Source organism: Ranitomeya variabilis, chromosome 2 (assembly GCF_051348905.1).
Source record: "Ranitomeya variabilis isolate aRanVar5 chromosome 2, aRanVar5.hap1, whole genome shotgun sequence".
In the NCBI taxonomy this organism is placed as follows: Eukaryota; Metazoa; Chordata; class Amphibia; order Anura; family Dendrobatidae; genus Ranitomeya; species Ranitomeya variabilis.
Window position 1 is genome coordinate 619,157,679 of NC_135233.1, and position 19,627 is coordinate 619,177,305.

The following is a 19,627-nucleotide window of genomic DNA, read 5'->3' on the forward strand; positions in this document are numbered from 1 at the left end:
TCGGAGCTCGAGTTCTCTCTCTCTGGGAGCCGAGTTGTCGGAGCTCGAGTTCTCTCTCTCTGGGAGCCGAGTTGCAGGAGCTCGGGTTTTCTCTCTCTGTGGGAGCCGAGTTGTCGGAGCTCGGGTTCTCTCTCTGGGAGCCGAGTTGTCGGAGCTCGGGTTCTCTCTCTCTGGGAGCCGAGTTGTCAGAGCTCGGGTTCTTTCTCTCTGGGAGCCAAGTTGTCGGAGCTCGGGTTCTCTCTCTGGGAGCCGAGTTGTCGGAGCTCGGGTTCTCTCTCACTGGGAGCCGAGTTGTCGGAGCTCGGGTTCTCTCTCACTGGAAGCCGAGTTGTCGGAGCTCGGGTTCTCTCTCTGGGAGCCGAGTTGTCGGAGCTCGGGTTCTCTCTCTGGGAGCCGAGTTGTCGGAGCTCGGGTTCTCTCTCACTGGGAGCCGAGTTGTCGGAGCTCGGGTTCTCTCTCACTGGGAGCCGAGTTGTCGGAGCTCGGGTTCTCTCTCACTGGGAGCCGAGTTGTCGGAGCTCGGGTTCTCTCTCACTGGGAGCCGAGTTGTCGGAGCTCGGGTTCTCTCTCACTGGGAGCCGAGTTGTCGGAGCTCGGGTTCTCTCTCACTGGGAGCCGAGTTGTCGGAGCTCGGGTTCTCTCTCACTGGGAGCCGAGTTGTCGGAGCTTGGGTTCTCTCTCTGGGAGCCGAGTTGTCGGAGCTCAGGTTCTCTCTCTCTGTGGGAGCCGAGTTGTCGGAGCTCGGGTTCTCTCTCTGGGAGCAGAGTTGTCGGAGCTCGGGTTCTCTCTCACTGGAAGCCGAGTTGTCGGAGCTCAGGTTCTCTCTCTCTGTGGGAGCCGAGTTGTCGGAGCTCGGGTTCTCTCTCACTGGGAGCCGTGTTGTCGGAGCTCGGGTTCTCTCTCACTGGAAGCCGAGTTGTCGGAGCTCAGGTTCTCTCTCTCTGTGGGAGCCGAGTTGTCGGAGCTCGGGTTCTCTCTCACTGGGAGCCGTGTTGTCGGAGCTCGGGTTCTCTCTCTGGGAGCCGAGTTGTCGGAGCTCGGGTTCTCTCTCACTGGGAGCCGAATTGTCGGAGCTCGGGTTCTCTCTCACTGGGAGCCGAGTTGTCGGAGCTCGGGTTCTCTCTCACTGGGAGCCGAGTTGTCGGAGCTCGGGTTCTCTCTCACTGGGAGCCGAGTTGTCGGAGCTCGGGTTCTCTCTCTGGGAGCCGAGTTGTCGGAGCGCGGGTTCTCTCTCACTGGGAGCCCAGTTGTCGGAGCTCGGGTTCTCTCTCACTGGGAGCCGAGTTGTCGGAGCTCACTCTTGATGATTTGTGCTGCTGACTGATGATTTGTTCTCTGACAACCTTGTTCCCAGACACACACGTGTCTGAGCAGACTCCCTCACTCCTCCTCGCACATTCCGCTCTGTGACTTCTCTCTGCGGTCTGTACATGGCTCTAGATTTATTAGCGGAACCGCGCGCGGACCAATCCCTGAGACTACGCTTCCCGGCAGCCTCTGCGCGGTCCGGTGGGTGGAGTAAGATGGCAGAGCAGAGTTCCTAGAGCGCGCATGCGCGGATATCCGCCAGCTGCTGCCAGTATGTGAGTGGGATCGGAGCGCTGAGCAGGGACCGCGGAGCGGAGGTAAGAGGGGCCCGGGCAGGGGGAGGGGCCACCGAGCACCGGCTGCTGTGACTGAGCGGCGGAAAGTGTATACATCATATGGTAGTATATATAATGTGTGTCATTCTGAGGAGAGTGCGAGCGGGGTGCGCATATGGCAGCGCGTATAGCTGTGAGGTACATGTGTTTCACTATGGGGGGGGCTATGGTTATGGGGGTATATGTGTGTCACTATGGGGGGCTATGGTTATGGGGGTATATGTGTGTCACTATGGGGGGCTATGGTTATGGGGTATATGGTTATGGGGGTATATGTGTGTCACTATGGGGGGGCTATGGTTATGGGGGTATATGTGTGTCACTATGGGGGGCTATGGTTATGGGGGTATATGTGTGTCACTATGGGGGGCTATGGTTATGGGGGTATATGTGTGTCACTATGGGGGGCTATGGTTATGGGGGTATGTGTGTGTCACTATGGGGGGCTATGGTTATGGGGGTATATGGTTATGGGGGGCTATGGTTATGGGGGTATATGTGTGTCACTATGGGGGGCTATGGTTATGGGGTATATGGTTATGGGGGTATATGTGTGTCACTATGGGGGGCTATGGTTATGGGGGTATATGTGTGTCACTATGGGGGGCTATGGTTATGGGGGTATATGTGTGTCACTATGGGGGGCTATGGTTATGGGGGTATGTGTGTGTCACTGTGGGGGGCTATAGCTATGGGGGTATATGTGTCACTATGGGGGTATATAGCTCTGGGTGTACATGTGTGTCACTGGGAGTATAACTATTGGGGTATATGTGTGTCACTATGGGGGTGTGTGTCGCTATGGGGGTATATGTGTGTCACTATGGGGGTATATAGCTTTAGCGGTATTTATATGTACAGGTGCTATAGTGGTGTATATCTATAGCTATGGCGGTATATGTGTCACTATGAGGGTGTATATTTGGACCATTAGTGCAGTGTGTGTATAGACACTAGGAGGTTTGTACATGCTTTCACAGCAGGTACAATGTGTATAGAGCGTCATGTGCACATACAGCATGTGTGTGGGATATATACACACTATATGTGCAGGTGTATATTGGTACAGTGTATAGATACAGGATGGGACATGTATAATAGCCGTAGGAGTCTATGCATACACATGTGATGAAATGGATACAGTGTGTACAGTATATGATGCGTCCTTATGGGGTAGTATATAGCTATGTGCATCCTATGACTATGGGTGTGTGATATGTGAGCGCTGAATGAGAATAGCCGCGTGTATGTATGTGTGTGTGTGTGTATATATATATATATATATATATATATATATATATATATATATATATATATTTTGTGTCATACATTTATGTATTGCTCTGTATACAGTGTGTTTATATGATCTACGCACTATATATATGAGCACAGATGTTTCTGTAGGTGTATATGATATCTGATGTGTGTATATTACTGCCTGTTCCCGCTTGCTCTGTGTACAGTGTGCGTGTATATTATTTTATTTTTATTTTTTTACACACTGTGTGTCTGTGTTGTGGGAGTTTGCTCTGCACTTTGTGTATTGCGCCGTTTCTCGTCGCTGTCACATCAGTAACGTTGTGCCACTGGCATCCTACTGCTGCCATCATCAGAGCTGAACGTTTGTTACATTGTTTCATCTGAGATGTCTGGGATTTATTGGTTACATCGTGAGATGTTGCTGCCAGTTAACCCCTTCCTTCCCTGCCTGGCTCCTTGTGTCACGGTGACATGTCGCGCTCCAGACAAGGTGGCGCCAGTTAACTGTTTGTGTGCCACAGTCTCCTAGCGCTCTGTTTGTGTCTCCCGGGGCCGTGATACCCACAATTGTTTATCGTTCTATATACAATGTAACTTTCGCCCGTCGGCGAGCTTTGTGGTCGCCGGAGTCCGTTATTACCACGTATCCCTGATCCAGAATCAATAATCCGATGTGCGGTAACAGAGCAGAGGATCAAATTGTTACTCCAGAATCTGCAAGTGCCAGCAGGGACAGGAGCCCATGTGATGGCAGCTGCCGCCACGTAAAGGCAGGAATTGTGTTCTGTCCCTTTAAATTGGATCCTGATTCCGGCAGCACTGACTCTCATTACATCACATCATGTGTTCCGTGCGTCGCTCATCAGCAGTTTGGGTCATAGTGTTATTAATATGGGGGGGGGGGGCAGTAGTTGCTTGCGCCCATCTGTGCCCTCCCAAAGGCTCGGCTGCTCTATTAGTGGTCAGATGTTGTTTTTTTTTAAAGGGACAGCTCACATTTTGTACTGTTTTTGAGATTGGTGGCTGGTTTTATATTTAGACTCTGCATTATTAACCTCCGCTCTGCCAGCATCCCCCAAATGCAATGCCGGCATGCCCCCCGTAGACTTGACCCAGTTCAGAGCTGTGTTCCTTTTTCTTACAAACCAGATAACAGTTTGTTGAGGCCGATGGGGGGATTGCTGAGATTACAACCAATCGGCGGCGGCTTTATCTGCTAATGTCCTTTTGAGAATGCAGAATAGTAATCCTCATTTTAATGTCTTTTAATCCGAATTGTCTGAGTATTTTCTGGAGCTTTTCATGCTGCATCCGATGGACAGAAGTTTACTGTCCACCGCTGAGTGGAGGAGGGAATAACGCTCACAATCTGTCAGCTGGTGTGAAACTACTACTCCCAGCATGCCTGAATGTAACAATCTGTTATACTCTTATGGTTTTGCTTTAGGTATCAAGATCTCTGCTTATTAGTAAATAGATTCAGGTTTTGCATTCAGTGGCTAGAAACTCCTGGTCTGGTCCTGTCCACACAGTCACAGAGATCGTCAGTGTAGCAGATCTTTCTCCTGTACGGGCCGGGGAAGATTGGGACAGAACTGCAGAATCTGGGTACCAACAAGAAAGAACAGCAAATGAAGAGTTTGAAACACAAGTTCTGTTAGAAAACTGCAGAATTTAAATGGGTTTTACAGTAATGGCGGCCCGTGCATCTTTGGCCGGGGGACTTGGCTGCGAAGTACTGATACGAGGCTCAGTAATCCCCCGACGTTGATATTTTGGGTTTTTCTGCGCAGCGCCGGTGGCGTCTTTGTGTCTCGTGTTTTTCGCTTCCCTCCTGGTGATCTGTTTTACCTCCCACCGCCCTCAGACGTACGGGAGGATAATTGGGTTCTGATGAAATTATCCAGTCGTGTGGATCTCCTGCCAGCGAGAGGGGGAGGGGAGGACGATAAATGTCACCGCTTGTGCCGAGCTGTGGAATATGCTGGCAAAATTGGGGTTCTGGGTGATGATGGCGCTTTTCCATCAGTGGCGCATGCAGCACAGGAATATCTGAGCATCAACCGCGGAATCTCTCAGAAACACTCGTTCGACTTGCCGCAGGTGATGCCATGACGTGTGAGCAGCCCCTTGTGTACTCTGCCCAAAACAATAAAGGGAACACTTAAACAACACAATGTAACGCCGAGTCAGTCACACTCCTGTGTAATCAGCCTGTCCAGTTATGAAGCCACAAGGATTGAGAATTAATGTCTCCTGCTGCAAATGGGACAGACAACAGGTAGAAATGATCAGCACTTAGCAAGACAACCCCCATAAAGGAGCGGTTCTGCAGGGGGTTACCACAGACCCTTACACTCTCATCCTTTTTTGCAGTGGTTTTAGTCACTTTTGCATTTGATCATTGCTCTCATGCCTAGAGGTACAGTAGTATGAGGCGGTGTCTACAACCCACAGAAGTTGCTCAGTTAGTGCAGCTCATGCAGGAATGCTAGTTGTGGCAAGAAGGGTAGCTGTGTCTGTCAGCATAGTGTCCAGAGCAGGGACCAGGAGACGTGGAGGGGGTCGTAGGGGAGCAACAACCCAGCAGCAGGATCGCAACTCCTCTTTTGTGCAAGAAGGAGCAGTATCAGTCCTGCAAAATGACCTCCAGCAGGATAATAACATCTGTGTGTCTGCTCAAACTGTCAGAAACAGACTCCATGAGGGTGGTATGAGGGCCGACGTCTACAAGGCGACCGTGCAAGGCGATTGGCATTTGCCAGAGAACACTAAACTTGGCAGATTTGACATTGGCACCCTGTGCTCTTCACAGATGAAAACAGGGTCACACTGAGCAGGTGACAGTCTAGAGACGCCGTGGAGAGCGATCTGCTGCCTGCAACATCCTTCTGCATGAGCGGTTTGGCAGTGGGTCAGTAATGGTATGGGGTGGTATTTCTTTGGAAGGCTGCACAGCCCTACATGTGCTCGCCAGAGGTAGCCTGACTGCAGTGCAGTGGGTCCTGGGTTCCTGCTAATGCATGATAATGCCAGACCTCATGTGGCTGGAGTGTATCAGCAGTTCCTGCAAGATGAAGGCATTGAAGCTATGGTCTGGCCCGCCCGTTCACCAGACCTGAATCCAATCGAACACATCTGGGACATCATGTCTCGCACCATCCTCAAACGTCACTGACCAGGAGTTGACTGAAGCTTTAATCCAGGTCTGTGAAGAAATCTCTCAGGAGACCATCCGCCGCCTCATCAGGAGCATGTCCAGGCATTATAGGGAGATCATACAGGCACATGGAGGCCACACACACTACTGAGCATCATTTCCTTGTCTTAAAGCATTTCCACTGAAGTTGGATCAGCCTGAAACTTCATTTTCCACTTTGATTTTGAGCATCATTCCAACTCCAGACCTCTGTGGGATATTAGTTGTGATTTACGATGATCATTTTTAGTTTTTATTGTTTTCAACACATTCCACTATGTCATGAATAAAGATTTACAACTGGGATATTTCATTCAGTGATATCTAGGATGTGGGAGTTCACTTTATTTTTTCAGCAGTGTATAACACCCGGATCCTGGCTCTGTCCATGTTGGGAGTTGTAGTTTCACAACATCGAGAGGCCGCATAGTGGATGTTGCTGGTTCCCCTTGTGCCAGACAAGAAGGTTTTCTGGACTGTCGGAATTCCACTGTGACTTGTAATTGCCCCAGTGTATGGTTTGTTACAATGTGTCAGTCTCCACTACAGGGTCTGAGAATTGCTGCTTGTCACATGGATTCAACCTGATGGTCCAGTCAGACCGGCCTCCCACCCTCCTCCTCCAGCGCCGCAGCATTACTCCGTGCACTGCCTGCACCTATCTATGAGGTTTTTCTCACTTCTCCTGGTGCTGCTCCTATCTTTTCTAGAATTGTCCTAATCTACTCCTGTGCCACCATCATCTCTTCAGGTTCTGCCTGAGCCTGTCTTCCCTGGCGCTGCCCTCGCCTCTTCCCTGGCGCTGCCTTTAGTGCTTTAGTCCTTTTCCTTTAGTGCTTCCTTTGTTTCTCCTCCAGCACAGCCTGTCTTCCCTGGTGCTGCATTTACCCCTTTGCTGGCAGTGCCCATGCCCACCTGGTGCTTCCCTTCTCCTTTGACATGGTCTTTGCCTTCCCTGGCACTGCTCTTGCCACCTCCTTTAGTGCTGCCTTCCCCATACTATGGCACTGCCCCTGCCTTTGCCAGCACTGTCTCTGCCTGCTGAGCCCATGGTACAGAAGACCTTGGAGAAGGTGCAGGTTTGGATGGACCCTGTTGGTGCGGAGTACGCTGACAGCAGTGACACCCACTATGACCACCAGTACTGCCCGCACGCAGGCTGTTGGCGTGACCCTTCATCTGCCCAGTGACGCAGTGGTATGGGGGCCATGGGCTTGAGTTCCTCTGTAGGTGTTTTGTGACAACTGACATGACCACTATGACTGCACTCGCTGGTTGTCGTCCAACTTTCCTAGAGTCCTGATGGCGACTTTCCATGGTCTCCCTGTATTACTGGATAGCACTGCCGCCATTCAGGACCTACAGAAAGTGGGTGGCATTGTCGCAGGCAGCAATGGCCACCATGTTGGTTGTACTCAACTTTTCCTGACTCTTGGTTGATTGTATAAGTAATTACTTGTGCTGTTCAGGACTCTGGTGAAGGTGGGTGACCCTCGCTGAGCTTGTCCTACAGGAAATGTGACAGATAATTGTGTAATGAGGACAGATTGCAGGAGTCTTCTCAGAAATCAGAGTGGGGTGATAGTTGCGGAACCGGAAAAACTGTAAATGAGGAAGTGAGATGGAGAGAACAGAGCTGCTCCGCCTGCGCACTGCAGCCTCCGTGGCTCCGCCTGCGCGCCGCAGTCTCCGTGGCTCCGCCTGCGCGCCGCAGCCTCCGTGGCTCCGCCTGCGCGCCGCAGCCTCCGTGGCTCCGCCTGCGCGCCGCAGCCTCCGTGGCCATAAAACCGAAACTGCTTCACTCTAGAGCTTCATTCACAGTTCTGGTGCAATTGCATTGTCCGCAGTTCCCTCGTGGGTGCCTGGGGCGTGCCTTCCCTCGTGGGTTCCGAGGATGATGCACTGTTCACAGTAAAAACAGAGAAGGATTGCACAGGATTTAGGGGGTGTTAGCTCCTGGGAATTTCCAAATTCCAACCAGCAGCTCTGGATGTGACTGGAGTATAAGACATAAAACCAGTATGTGATATTCTATTAACTGTTGGGTTGCTCGGATGTCTCGTCCGACCCGCTTCTATGACGCCCGCCTCCCTCTACAGGCGTTGTGTTGGCAGGAGGCGCTGGGTATACGCCAGGCGTCCTCTGTTGTTATCTCACCGTCTGTTCGCTTCCTCCTCGCCGTACACAGCGCTCTGCCATCCTGCTGTTTCCATCAATTTATCCTCCATCATTTCCGGCTACAGCGGCTTTATCCACAGTGACTCATTTCTGCCATCTAATATAGTGTGATGTATGCTGGGACATGGCACAATGTGATCAGCCTGGGCAGCGGCTGACAACTGCAGGACAATAGAGTGCAAATACCTGCTCTGCGTCTCTTCATATTTACATACTGGGTGTAATTGTCAGTATCTGTATAGTTCTGTATATATACACTGCACAGTACCACTCCTCCTGTCCTGTATATATACACTGCACAGTACCGCTCCTCCTGTCCTGTATATATACACTGCACAGTACCACTCCTCCTGTCCTGTATATATACACTGCACAGTACCGCTCCTCCTGTCCTGTATATATACACTGCACAGTACCACTCCTCCTGTCCTGTATATATACACTGCACAGTACCGCTCCTCCTGTCCTGTATATATACACTGCACAGTACCACTCCTCCTGTCCTGTATATATACACTGCACAGTACCGCTCCTCCTGTCCTGTATATACAGTCATGGCCAAAAGTATTCACACCCCTGCAATTCTGTCAGATAATACTCAAGTTTCTTCCTGAAAATGATTGCGAACACAAATTCTTTGGTATTATTATCTTCGTTTAATTTGTCTTAAATGAAAAAACACAAAAAGAATTGTCCTAAAGGCAAATTGGATATAATTCCACACCAAACATTAAAAAGGGGGTGGACAAAAGTATTGGCACTGTTCGAAAAATAATGTGATGCTTCTCTAATTAGTGTAATTAACAGCACCTGTAACTTACCTGTGGCACCTAACAGGTGTTGGCAATAACTAGATCACACTTGCAGCCAGTTGACATGGATTAAAGTTGACTCAGCCTCTGTCCTGTGTCCTTTTGTGTACCACATTGAGCATGGAGAAAAGAAAGAAGACCAAAGAACTGTCTGAGGACTTGAGAAACCAAATTGTGAGGAAGCATGAGCAATCTCAAGGCTACAAGTCCATCTCCAAAGACCTGAATGTTCCTGTGTCTACCGTGCGCAGTGTCATCAAGAAGATTAAAGCCCATGGCACTGAAAAGAAAAATTGACAAGAGATTTCAACACAAGATTGTGCGGATGTTGGATAAAGAACCTTGACTAACATCCAAAAAAGTTCATGCTGCCCTGCAGTCCGAGGGCAAAACAGTGTCAACCCGTACTATCCGTCGGCGTCTGAATGAAAAGGGACTGTATGGTAGGAGACCCAGGAAGACCCCACATCTTACCCCGAGACATAAAAAAGCCAGGCTGGAGTTTGCCAAAACCTACCTGAAAAAGCCTAAAACGTTTTGGAAGAATGTTCTCTGGTCAGATGAGACAAAAGTAGAGCTTTTTGGGCAAAGGCATAAACATAGAGTTTACAGGAGAAAAAAAAGAGGCATTCAAAGAAAAGAACACGGTCCCTACAATCAAACATGGCGGAGGTTCCCTGATGTTTTGGGGTTGCTTTGCTGCCTCTGGCCCTGGACTGCTTGACCGTGTGCATGGCATTATGAAGTCTGAAGACTACCAACAAATTTTGCAGCATAATGTAGGGCCCAGTGTGAGAAAGCTGGGTCTCCCTCAGAGGTCATGGGTCTTCCAGCAGGACAATGACCCAAAACACACTTCAAAAAGCACTAGAAAATGGTTTGAGAGAAAGCACTGGAGACTTCTAAGGTGGCCAGCAATGAGTCCAGACCTGAATCCCATAGAACACCTGTGGAGAGATCTAAAAATGGCTGTTTGGAGAAGGCACCCTTCAAATATCAGGGACCTGGAGCAGTTTGCCAAAGAAGAATGGTCTAAAATTCCAGCAGAGCATTGTAAGAAACTCATTGATGGTTACCGGAAGCGGTTGGTCGCAGTTATTTTGGCTAAAGGTTGTGCAACCAAGTATTAGGCTGAGGGTGCCAATACTTTTGTCTGGCCCATTTTTGGAGTTTTGTGTGAAATGATCAATGTTTTGCTTTTTGCTTCATTCTCTTTTGCGTTTTTTCATTTAAGACAAATTAAATGAAGATAATACCAAAGAATTTGTGTTTGCAATCATTTTCAGGAAGAAACTGAGTATTATCTGACAGAATTGCAGGGGTGTCAATACTTTTGGCCATGACTGTACACTGCACAGTATCACTCCTCCTGTCCCGTATATATACACTGCACAGTACCACTCCTGTCCCGTATATATACACTGCACAGTACCACTCGTCCTGTCCTGTCCTGTGTATATATACACTGCACAGTACCACTCCTCCTGTATATATACACTGCACAGTACCACTCCTCCTGTATATATACACTGCACAGTACCACTCCTCCTGTATATATACACTGTACACTATCACTCCTCCTGTCCTGTATATATACACTGTACACTATCACTCCTCCTGTCCTGTATATATACACTGCACAGTACCACTCCTCCTGTATATATACACTGCACAGTACCACTCCTCCTGTATATATACACTGCACAGTACCACTCCTCCTGTATATATACACTGTACACTATCACTCCTCCTGTCCTGTATATATACACTGTACACTATCACTCCTCCTGTCCTGTGTATATATACACTGCACAGTACCACTTCTCCTGTCCTGTATATATACACTGCACAGTACCACTCCTCCTGTCCTGTATATATACACTGCACAGTACCACTCCTCCTGTCCTGTGTATATACACTGCACAGTACCACTCCTCCTGTCCTGTGTATATACACTGCACAGTACCACTCCTCCTGTCCTGTATATATACACTGCACAGTACCACTCCTCCTGTCCTGTATATATACACTGCACAGTACCACTCCTCCTGTCCTGTATATATACACTGCACAGTACCACTCCTGTGTATATATACACTGCGCAGTACAACTCCTCCTGTATATATACACTGCACAATACCACTCCTCCTGTCCTGTATATATACACTGCACAGTACCACTCCTCCTGTATATACAGTGCCTACAAGTCGTATTCAACCCCCTGCAGATTTAGCACATTTGGAATTAACTTGGCATTGTGACATTTGGACTTTAGATCAGCCTGGAAGTGTGAAATGCACTGCAGCAAAAAAGAATGTTATTTCTTTGTTTGTTTTTTTAAATTGGGAAAAGTCTTTTCAGAGGGTCATTTATTATTCAACCCCTCAACCCACCAGAATTCTGTTTGGTTCCCCTAAAGTATTAAGAAGTAGTTCAGGCACAAAGAACAATGAGCTTCACATGTTTGGATTAATTATCTCTTTTTCCAGCCTTTTCTGACTATTTAAGACCCTCCCCAAACTTGTGAACAGCACTCAAACATGGTCAACATGGGAAAGACACAGGAGCATTCCAAGGCCATCAGAGACAAGATCGTGGAGGGTCACAAGGCTGGCAAGGGGTACAAAACCCTTTCCAAGGAGTTGGGCCTACCTGTCTCCACTGTTGGGAGCATCATCCGGAAGTGGAAGGCTTATGGAACTACTGTTAGCCTTCCACGGCCTGGACAGCCTTTGAAAGTTTCCTCCCGTGCCGAGGCCAGGCTTGTCCGAAGAGTCAAGGCTAACCCAAGGACAACAAGGAAGGAGCTCCGGGAAGATCTCATGGCAGTGGGGTCATTGGTTTCAGTCAATACCATAAGTAACGTACTCCACCGCAATGGTCTCCGTTCCAGACGAGCCCGTAAGGTACCTTTTACTTTCAAAGCGTCATGTCAAGGCTCGTCTACAGTTTGCTCATGATCACTTGGAGGACTCTGAGACTGACTGGTTCAAGGTTCTCTGGTCTGATGAGACCAAGATCGAGATCTTTGGTGCCAACCACACACGTGATGTTTGGAGACTGGATGGCACTGCATACGACCCCAAGAATACCATCCCTACAGTCAAGCATGGTGGTGGCAGCATCATGCTGTGGGGCTGTTTCTCAGCCAAGGGGCCTGGCCATCTGGTCCACATCCATGGGAAGATGGATAGCACGGCCTACCTGGAGATTTTGGCCAAGAACCTCCGCTCCTCCATCAAGGATCTTAAGATGGGTCGTCATTTCATCTTCCAACAAGACAACGACCCAAAGCACACAGCCAAGAAACCCAAGGCCTGGTTCAAGAGGCAAAAAATCAAGGTGTTGCAGTGGCCTAGTCATTCTCCTGACCTTAACCCAATTGAAAACTTGTGGAAGGAGCTCAAGATTAAAGTCCACATGAGACACCCAAAGAACCTAGATAACTTGGAGAAGATCTGCATGGAGGAGTGGGCCAAGATAACTCCAGAGACCTGTGCCGGCCTGATCAGGTCTTATAAAAGACGATTATTAGCTGTAATTGCAAACACAGGTTATTCCACAAAATATTAAACCTAGGGGTTGAATAATTGACCCACACTTTTATGTTTAAAATTTATAAAAATTTAACTGAGCAAAAAAACTTTTTGGTTTGTAAGATTTATGCATCTGTTAATAAATCCTGCTCTTGTTTGAAGTTTGAAGGCTCTAACTTATTTGCATCTTATTAAACCTGCTAAATCTGCAGGGGGTTGAATACTACTTTTAGGCACTGTATACACTGCACAGTACCACTCCTCCTGTCCTGTATATATACACTGCACAGTACCACTCCTCCTGTCCTATATATACACTGCACAGTACAACTCCTCCTGTATATACACTGCACAGTACCACTCCTCCTGTCCTGTATATATACACTGCACAGTACCACTCCTCCTGTCCTGTATATATACACTGCACAGTACCACTCCTCCTGTCCTGTATATATACACTGCACAGTACCACTCCTCCTGTCCTGTGTATATACACTGCACAGTACCACTCCTCCTGTCCTGTATATATACACTGCACAGTACCACTCCTCCTGTCCTGTATATATACACTGCACAGTACAACTCCTCCTGTGTATATATGCACAGTACAACTCCTCCTGTGTGTGTGTGTGTGTGTATATACACTGCACAGTACAACTCCTCCTGTGTGTGTATATACACTGCACAGTACAACTCCTCCTGTGTGTATACACTGCACAGTACCGCACCTCCTGTCCTGTATATATACACTGCACAGTACAACTCCTCCTGTGTGTATATACACTGCACAGTACAACTCCTCCTGTCCTGTATATATACACTGCACAGTACCACTCCTCCTGTCCTGTATATATACACTGCACAGTACAACTCCTCCTGTGTGTATATACACTGCACAGTACAACTCCTCCTGTGTGTATATACACTGCACAGTACAACTCCTCCTGTCCTGTGTATATACACTGCACAGTACAACTCCTCCTGTGTATATATACTGCACAGTACCACTCCTCCTGTCCTGTATATATACACTGCACAGTACCGCTCCTCCTGTATATTGGGTGTAATTCTCAGTATTATTCTGTATCTACAGTGCCGGCAAAAAAAATCTTTACACTTGCGCAGCAAAAAAAAACTTTACATATAAAATCCACATCATAATTCCACTTTTTAAAAGTACACAATGGGGGAGATAATAAAAACTGTCTAATATTAACCCCTTAGTGACCGAGCCAATTTTTACATTTCTGACCACTGTCACTTTATGAGGTTATAACTCTGGAACGCTTTAACAGATCCTGCTGATTCTGAGATTGTTTTTTCGTGACATATTGTACTTCATGTTAGTGGTAACATTTCTTCAATATTACTTGCGATTATTTATGAAAAAAATGTAAATATGGCGAAAATTTTTAAAATTTTGCAGTTTTCAAACTTTGTATTTTTATTCCCTTAAATCAGAGAGAAGTCACAAAAAATAGTTAATAAATAACATTTCCCACATGTCTACTTTACAACAGCACAATTTTGGAAAAAAAAAATTTTTTTGTTAGGGAGTTATAAGGGTTAAAAGTTGACCAGCAATTTCTCATTTTTTACAACACCATTTTTTTTTAGGGACCACATCTCATTTGAAGTCATTTTGAGGGGTCTATATGATAGAAAATAACCAAGTGTGACACCATTCTAAAAATTGCACCACTCAAGGTGCTCAAAACCACATTCAAGAAGTTTATTAACCTTTTACATGCTTCACAGGAACTGAAACAATGTGGAAGGAAAAAATGAACATTTTAACTTTTTTTTGCAAACATTTTACTTCAGAACCATTTTTTTTTTTTTATTTTCACAAGTGTAAAAACAGAAATTTAACCATAAATTTTGTTGTGCAATTTCTACTGAATACGCCGATACTCCATATGTGGGGGTAAACCACTGTTTGGGCGCACCGCAGAGCTTGGAAGAGAAGGAGCGCCGTTTGACTTTTTCTATGCAGAATTGGCTGGAATTGAGACTGGACGCCATGTCGCGTTTGGAGAGCCCCTGATGTGCCTAAACAGTGGAAACCCCCCACAAGTGACACCATTTTGGAAACTAGACCCCTTATGGAACTTATCTAGATGTGTGGTGAGCACTTTAACCCCTTCCCGACCTTTGACGTCACGTAGGCGTCATGAAAGTCGGTGCCAATCCGACCTGTGACGCCTATTTGGCGTCATGGAATGATCGCGTCCCTGCAGAGCGGGTGAAAGGGTTAACTCCAATTTCACCCAATCTGCAGGGACAGGGGGAGTGGTACTTCAGCCCGGGGGGGGGTGGCTTAATCCCCCCGTGTCTACGATCGCTCTGATTGGCAGTTTCACTTTCAACAGCCAATCAGAGCGATTTGTAATATTTCACCTAAAAAACTGGTGAAATATTACAATGCAGCCATGGCCGATGCTGCAATATCATCGGCCATGGCTGGAAACACTTATGTGACCCCCACCCCACCGATCGCCCCCCCCAAGCCACCGATCTGTGCTCTGCTCCCCTCCGTCTTGTGCTCCGCTCCCCCGTCCTCCTGTCCGCTCCCCCCGTGCTCCTATGCCACCCCCCCGTGCCCCGATCTCCATCCCCTTATACTTACCGAGGCTCCCGGTGTCCGTGCGTCTTCTCCATGGGCGCCGCCATCTTCCAAAATGGCGGGCGCATGCGCAGTGCGCCCGCCGAATCGGCCGGCAGATTCGTTACATTTTGGTCGCTGTGGTAGGTTCTATCACAGCGATCAAAATAAAAAAATAATAAATAAACCCCCCCCTTTATCACCCCCATAGGTAGGGACAATAATAAAATAAAGAAAATATATTTTTTTCTTTTTCCACTAGGGTTAGGGTTAGAACTAGGGTTAGAACTAGGGGTAGGGTTAGGGGTAGGGTTAGGGCATGTGCACACAGTGCGGATTTGGCCGCGGATCCGCCGCGGATCCGCAGCGGATTGGCCGCTGCAAATTCGTAGCAGTTTTCCATCAGGTTTACAGTACCATGTACACCTATGGAAAACCAAACCCGCTGTGCCCATGGTGCGGAAAATTCCGTGCAGAAACGCTGCGTTGTATTTTCCGCAGCATGTCAATTCTTTGTGCGGATTCCACAGCGTTTTACACCTGTTCCTCAATAGGAATCCGCAGGTGAAATCCGCACAAAAAAAACACTGGAAATCCGCTGTAAATCCACAGGTAAAACGCAGTGCCTTTTACCTGCAGATTTTTCAAAAATCGTGCGGAAAAATCACACACGAATCCGCAACGTGGGCACATAGCCTTAGGGTTAGGGTTGGAATTAGAGTTAGGGTTGGAATTAGGGCTAGGGTTGGAAATAGGGTTAAGATTAGGCTTGTGGTTAGGGTTACGGATAGGGTTAGGGGTGTGTTGGGGTTACAGTTGTTAGGGTTGGGATTAGGGTTAGGGTTGGGATTAGGGTTAGGATTAGGGTTAGGGTTGGAATTAGGGTTACGGGTGTGTTGGGGTTAGGGTTGTGGTTAGGGGTGTGTTGGGGTTAGGGTTGTGATTAGGCTTATGGCTACAGTTGGGATTAGGATTAGGGGTGTGTTGGGGTTAGTGTTGAAGTTAGAATTGAGGGGTTTCCACTGTTTAGGCACATCAGGGGTCTCCAAACGCAACATGGCGCCACCATTGATTCCAGCCAATCTTGCGTTCAAAAAGTCAAATGGTGCTCCCTCCCTTCCAAGCCCCGACGTGCGCCCAGTGGTTTACCCCCACATATGGGGTACCAGAGTACTCAGGACAAACTGGGCAACAACTGTTGGGGTCCAATTTCTCCTGTTACCCTTGGAAAAATAAAAAATTACTTGCTAAAACATAATTTTTGAAGAAAGAACAATTATTTTTTATTTTCACGGCTCTGCGTTATAAACTTCTGTGAAGCACTTGGGGGTTGAAAGTGCTCACCACACATCTAGATAAGTTCCTTGGGGGGTCTAGTTTCCAAAATGGGGGTCACTTGTGGGGGGTTTCTACTGTTTAGGCACATCAGGGGCTCTGCAAATGCAATGTGACGCCCGCAGACCATTCCATCAAAGTCTGCATTCCAAAACGTCACTACTTCCCTTCCGAGCCCCGGCATGTGCCCAAACAGTGGTTTACCCCCACATATGGGGTATCATCGTACTCAGGACAACCTGGACAACAACATTTGGGGTCCAATTTCTCCTATTACCCTTGGGAAAATAAAAATTTCTGGGCTAAAAATCATTTTTGAGGAAAGAAAAATTATTTGTTATTTTCACGGCTCTGCGTTATAAACTTCTGTGAAGCACCTGGGGGTTTAAAGTGCTCACTATGCTTCTAGATAAGTTCCTTGGGGGGTCTAGTTTCCAAAATGGGGTCACTTGTGGGGGAGCTCCAATGTTTAGGCACACGGGGGCTCTCCAAACGCGACATGGTGTCCGCTAAAGATTGGAGCCAATTTTTCATTCAAAAAGTCAAATGGCGCTCCTTCCCTTCCGAGCCCTGTCGTGCGCCCAAACAGTGGTTTACCCCCACATATGAGGTATCAGTGTACTCAGGACAAATTGGACAACAAAGTCCGTGGTCCAGTTTCTCCTTTTACCTTTGGGAAAATAAAAAAATTGTTGCTAAAAGATCATTTTTGTGACTAAAAAGTTAAATGTTCATTTTTTACTTCCAAGTTGCTTCTGCTGCTGTGAAACACCTGAAGGGTTAATAAACTTCTTGAATGTGGTTTTGAGCACCTTGAGGGGTGCAGTTTTTAGAATGGTGTAACTTTTGGGTATTTTCAGCCATATAGAACCCTCAAACTGACTTCAAATGTGAGGTGGTCCCTAAAAAAAAATGGTTTTGTAAATTTAGTTGTAAAAATGAGAAATCACTGGTCAAATTTTAACCCTTATAACTTCCTAGCAAAAAAAAAAATTTGTTTCCAAAATTGTGCTTATGTAAAGTAGACATGTGGGAAATGTTATTTATTAACTCTTTTGTGTCACATAACTCTCTGGTTTAACAGAATAAAAATTCAAAATGTGAAAATTGCGAAATTTTCAAAATTTTCGCCAAATTTCCGTTTTTTTCCGGAAATTATCGACCTAAATTTACCACTAACATGAAGCCCAATATGTCACGAAAAAACAATCTCAGAATCGCTAGGATCCGTTGAAGCGTTCCTGAGTTATTACCTCATAAAGGGACACTGGTCAGAATTGCAAAAAACGGCAAGGTCATGAAGGGGTTAAACCCCCAAGTGCTTCACAGAAATTTATAACGTAGAGCCGTGAAAATAAAAAAATCCTTTCATTTTTAAGAAAAAAAAAAAATAAAATTTTTTAGCCTGCAATTTTTTGTTTTCTCAAGGGTAACAGGAGATATTGGACCCCAAAATCTGTTGACCAGTTTGTCCTGAGTACGCTGATACCCCATATGTGGGGGGGGGGCACTGTTTGGGCACCCATCAGGGCTTGGAAGGGAAGGAGCGCCGCTTGGAATGCAGACTTTGATGGGATGGTCTGCAGGCCTAAACAGTAGAAACCCCCCACAAGTGACCCCATTTTGGATACTAGACCCCCCCAAAGAGCTTATCTAGATGTGTGGTGAGCACTATGAACCCCCAACTGCTTCACAGAAGTTTATAATGTAGAGCCATGAAAATAAAAAAAATCATATATTTTCCACAAAAATGATATTTTCATCCCCAAATTTTTACTTTCACAAGGGTAACAGGAGAAATTGGACCCCAAAATGTATTGTGCAATTTATGTTGAGTAGGCTGATACCCCATATGTGGGGGTAAACCACTGTTTGGGTGCATGGCGGAGCTCGGAAGGGAAGGAGCGCCGTTTTGAAATGCAGACTTTGATAGAATGGTCTGCGGGCGTTATGTTTCGTTTGCAGAGCCCCTGATGTACCTAAACAGTAGAAACCCCCCACAAGTGACCCCATTTTGGAAACTAGACCCCCCAAAGAACTTATCTAGATGTGTTGTGAGAACTTTGAATGCCCAAGTGCAACACAGAAGTTTATAATGCAGAGTCGTGAAAATAAATAAATACATTTTCCACAAAAAAGATTTTTTTTAGCCCCCAAGTTTTTATTTTCACAAGGGTAACAGGAGAAATTAAACCCCAAAAGTTGTTGTCCAATTTATCCCGAGTACACGGATACCCCATATGTGGGGGTAAACCACTGTTTGGGCACACGGCAGAGCTCAGAAGGGAGGAAGCACCATTTGACTTTTTGAGCGCAAAATTGGCTGTGGCATTTAGAGACCCCCGGATGTACCTAAACAGTGGAAACCCCCCAATTCTAACTCCAAACCTAACCCCAACACACCCCTAACCCTAATCCCAACCCGATCCATAATCCTAATCACAACCCTAACGATAATCACAACCCTAACCCCAAAACAACCATAACCCTAAATCTAACACACCCCTAATCCTAATCTCAACCCTAACCTCAAACCTAACCCTATTCCCAATACACCCCTAATCCCAACTCTAATCTCATCCCTAATCCTAGCCCTAACTTTAGCCGCAACCCTAGCCCTAACTTTAGCCCCAACCCTAACCCTAAATTTAGCCCCAACCCTATCCCTAACCCTGATTTTACCCCTAACTCCTCTAGCTGCCGGCCGGCAGATCATGGCGGGCGCACTGCGCATGCGCCCGCCATTTTCTTCCCGGAGGAAGAAGCCGGCGGCCAGGAGAGGACACAGGAGGACCCAGGGACACCAGTAAGTATAACAGGGTCCCTGAATCCCCCTATTTCTCTGTCCTCTGATGTGCGATCACATCAGAGGACAGAGAATTACACATAACTTCTTTTTTTTTTTTGCGGTCGCCGATAAACAGTTAATTACCGGCGATCGCCAAACAGGGGTCGGTAAAAACCGACCCCGATCATGTTCTTTGGGGTCTCGGCTACCCCCGGCAGCCGAGACCCCAAAGATCTTCCGGGTGCTGGCCGGTGGGCGCACTGCGCATGCG

At 47.1% G+C, this 19,627-nt stretch overlaps 1 protein-coding gene across 5 annotated transcripts in view; it reads left to right on the top strand.

Moving 5' to 3' along the window:
- Nucleotides 1–1,488: 1,488 nt before the first annotated feature.
- KIAA0513 (KIAA0513 ortholog) overlaps nucleotides 1,489–19,627 on the top strand; it is a 485,188-nt gene continuing 467,049 nt past the window's right edge. For 3 of the 5 annotated variants that reach the window (XR_013221713.1, XM_077288847.1, XM_077288851.1), the window contains exon 1: nucleotides 1,489–1,625. The gene's annotated coding sequence lies outside the window, so the exon portion shown is untranslated. Of the gene's footprint in view, nucleotides 1,626–1,657; nucleotides 1,782–19,627 lie in introns of those variants that run through there. The other 2 variants (XM_077288848.1, XM_077288852.1) reach the window with 1 other exon arrangement.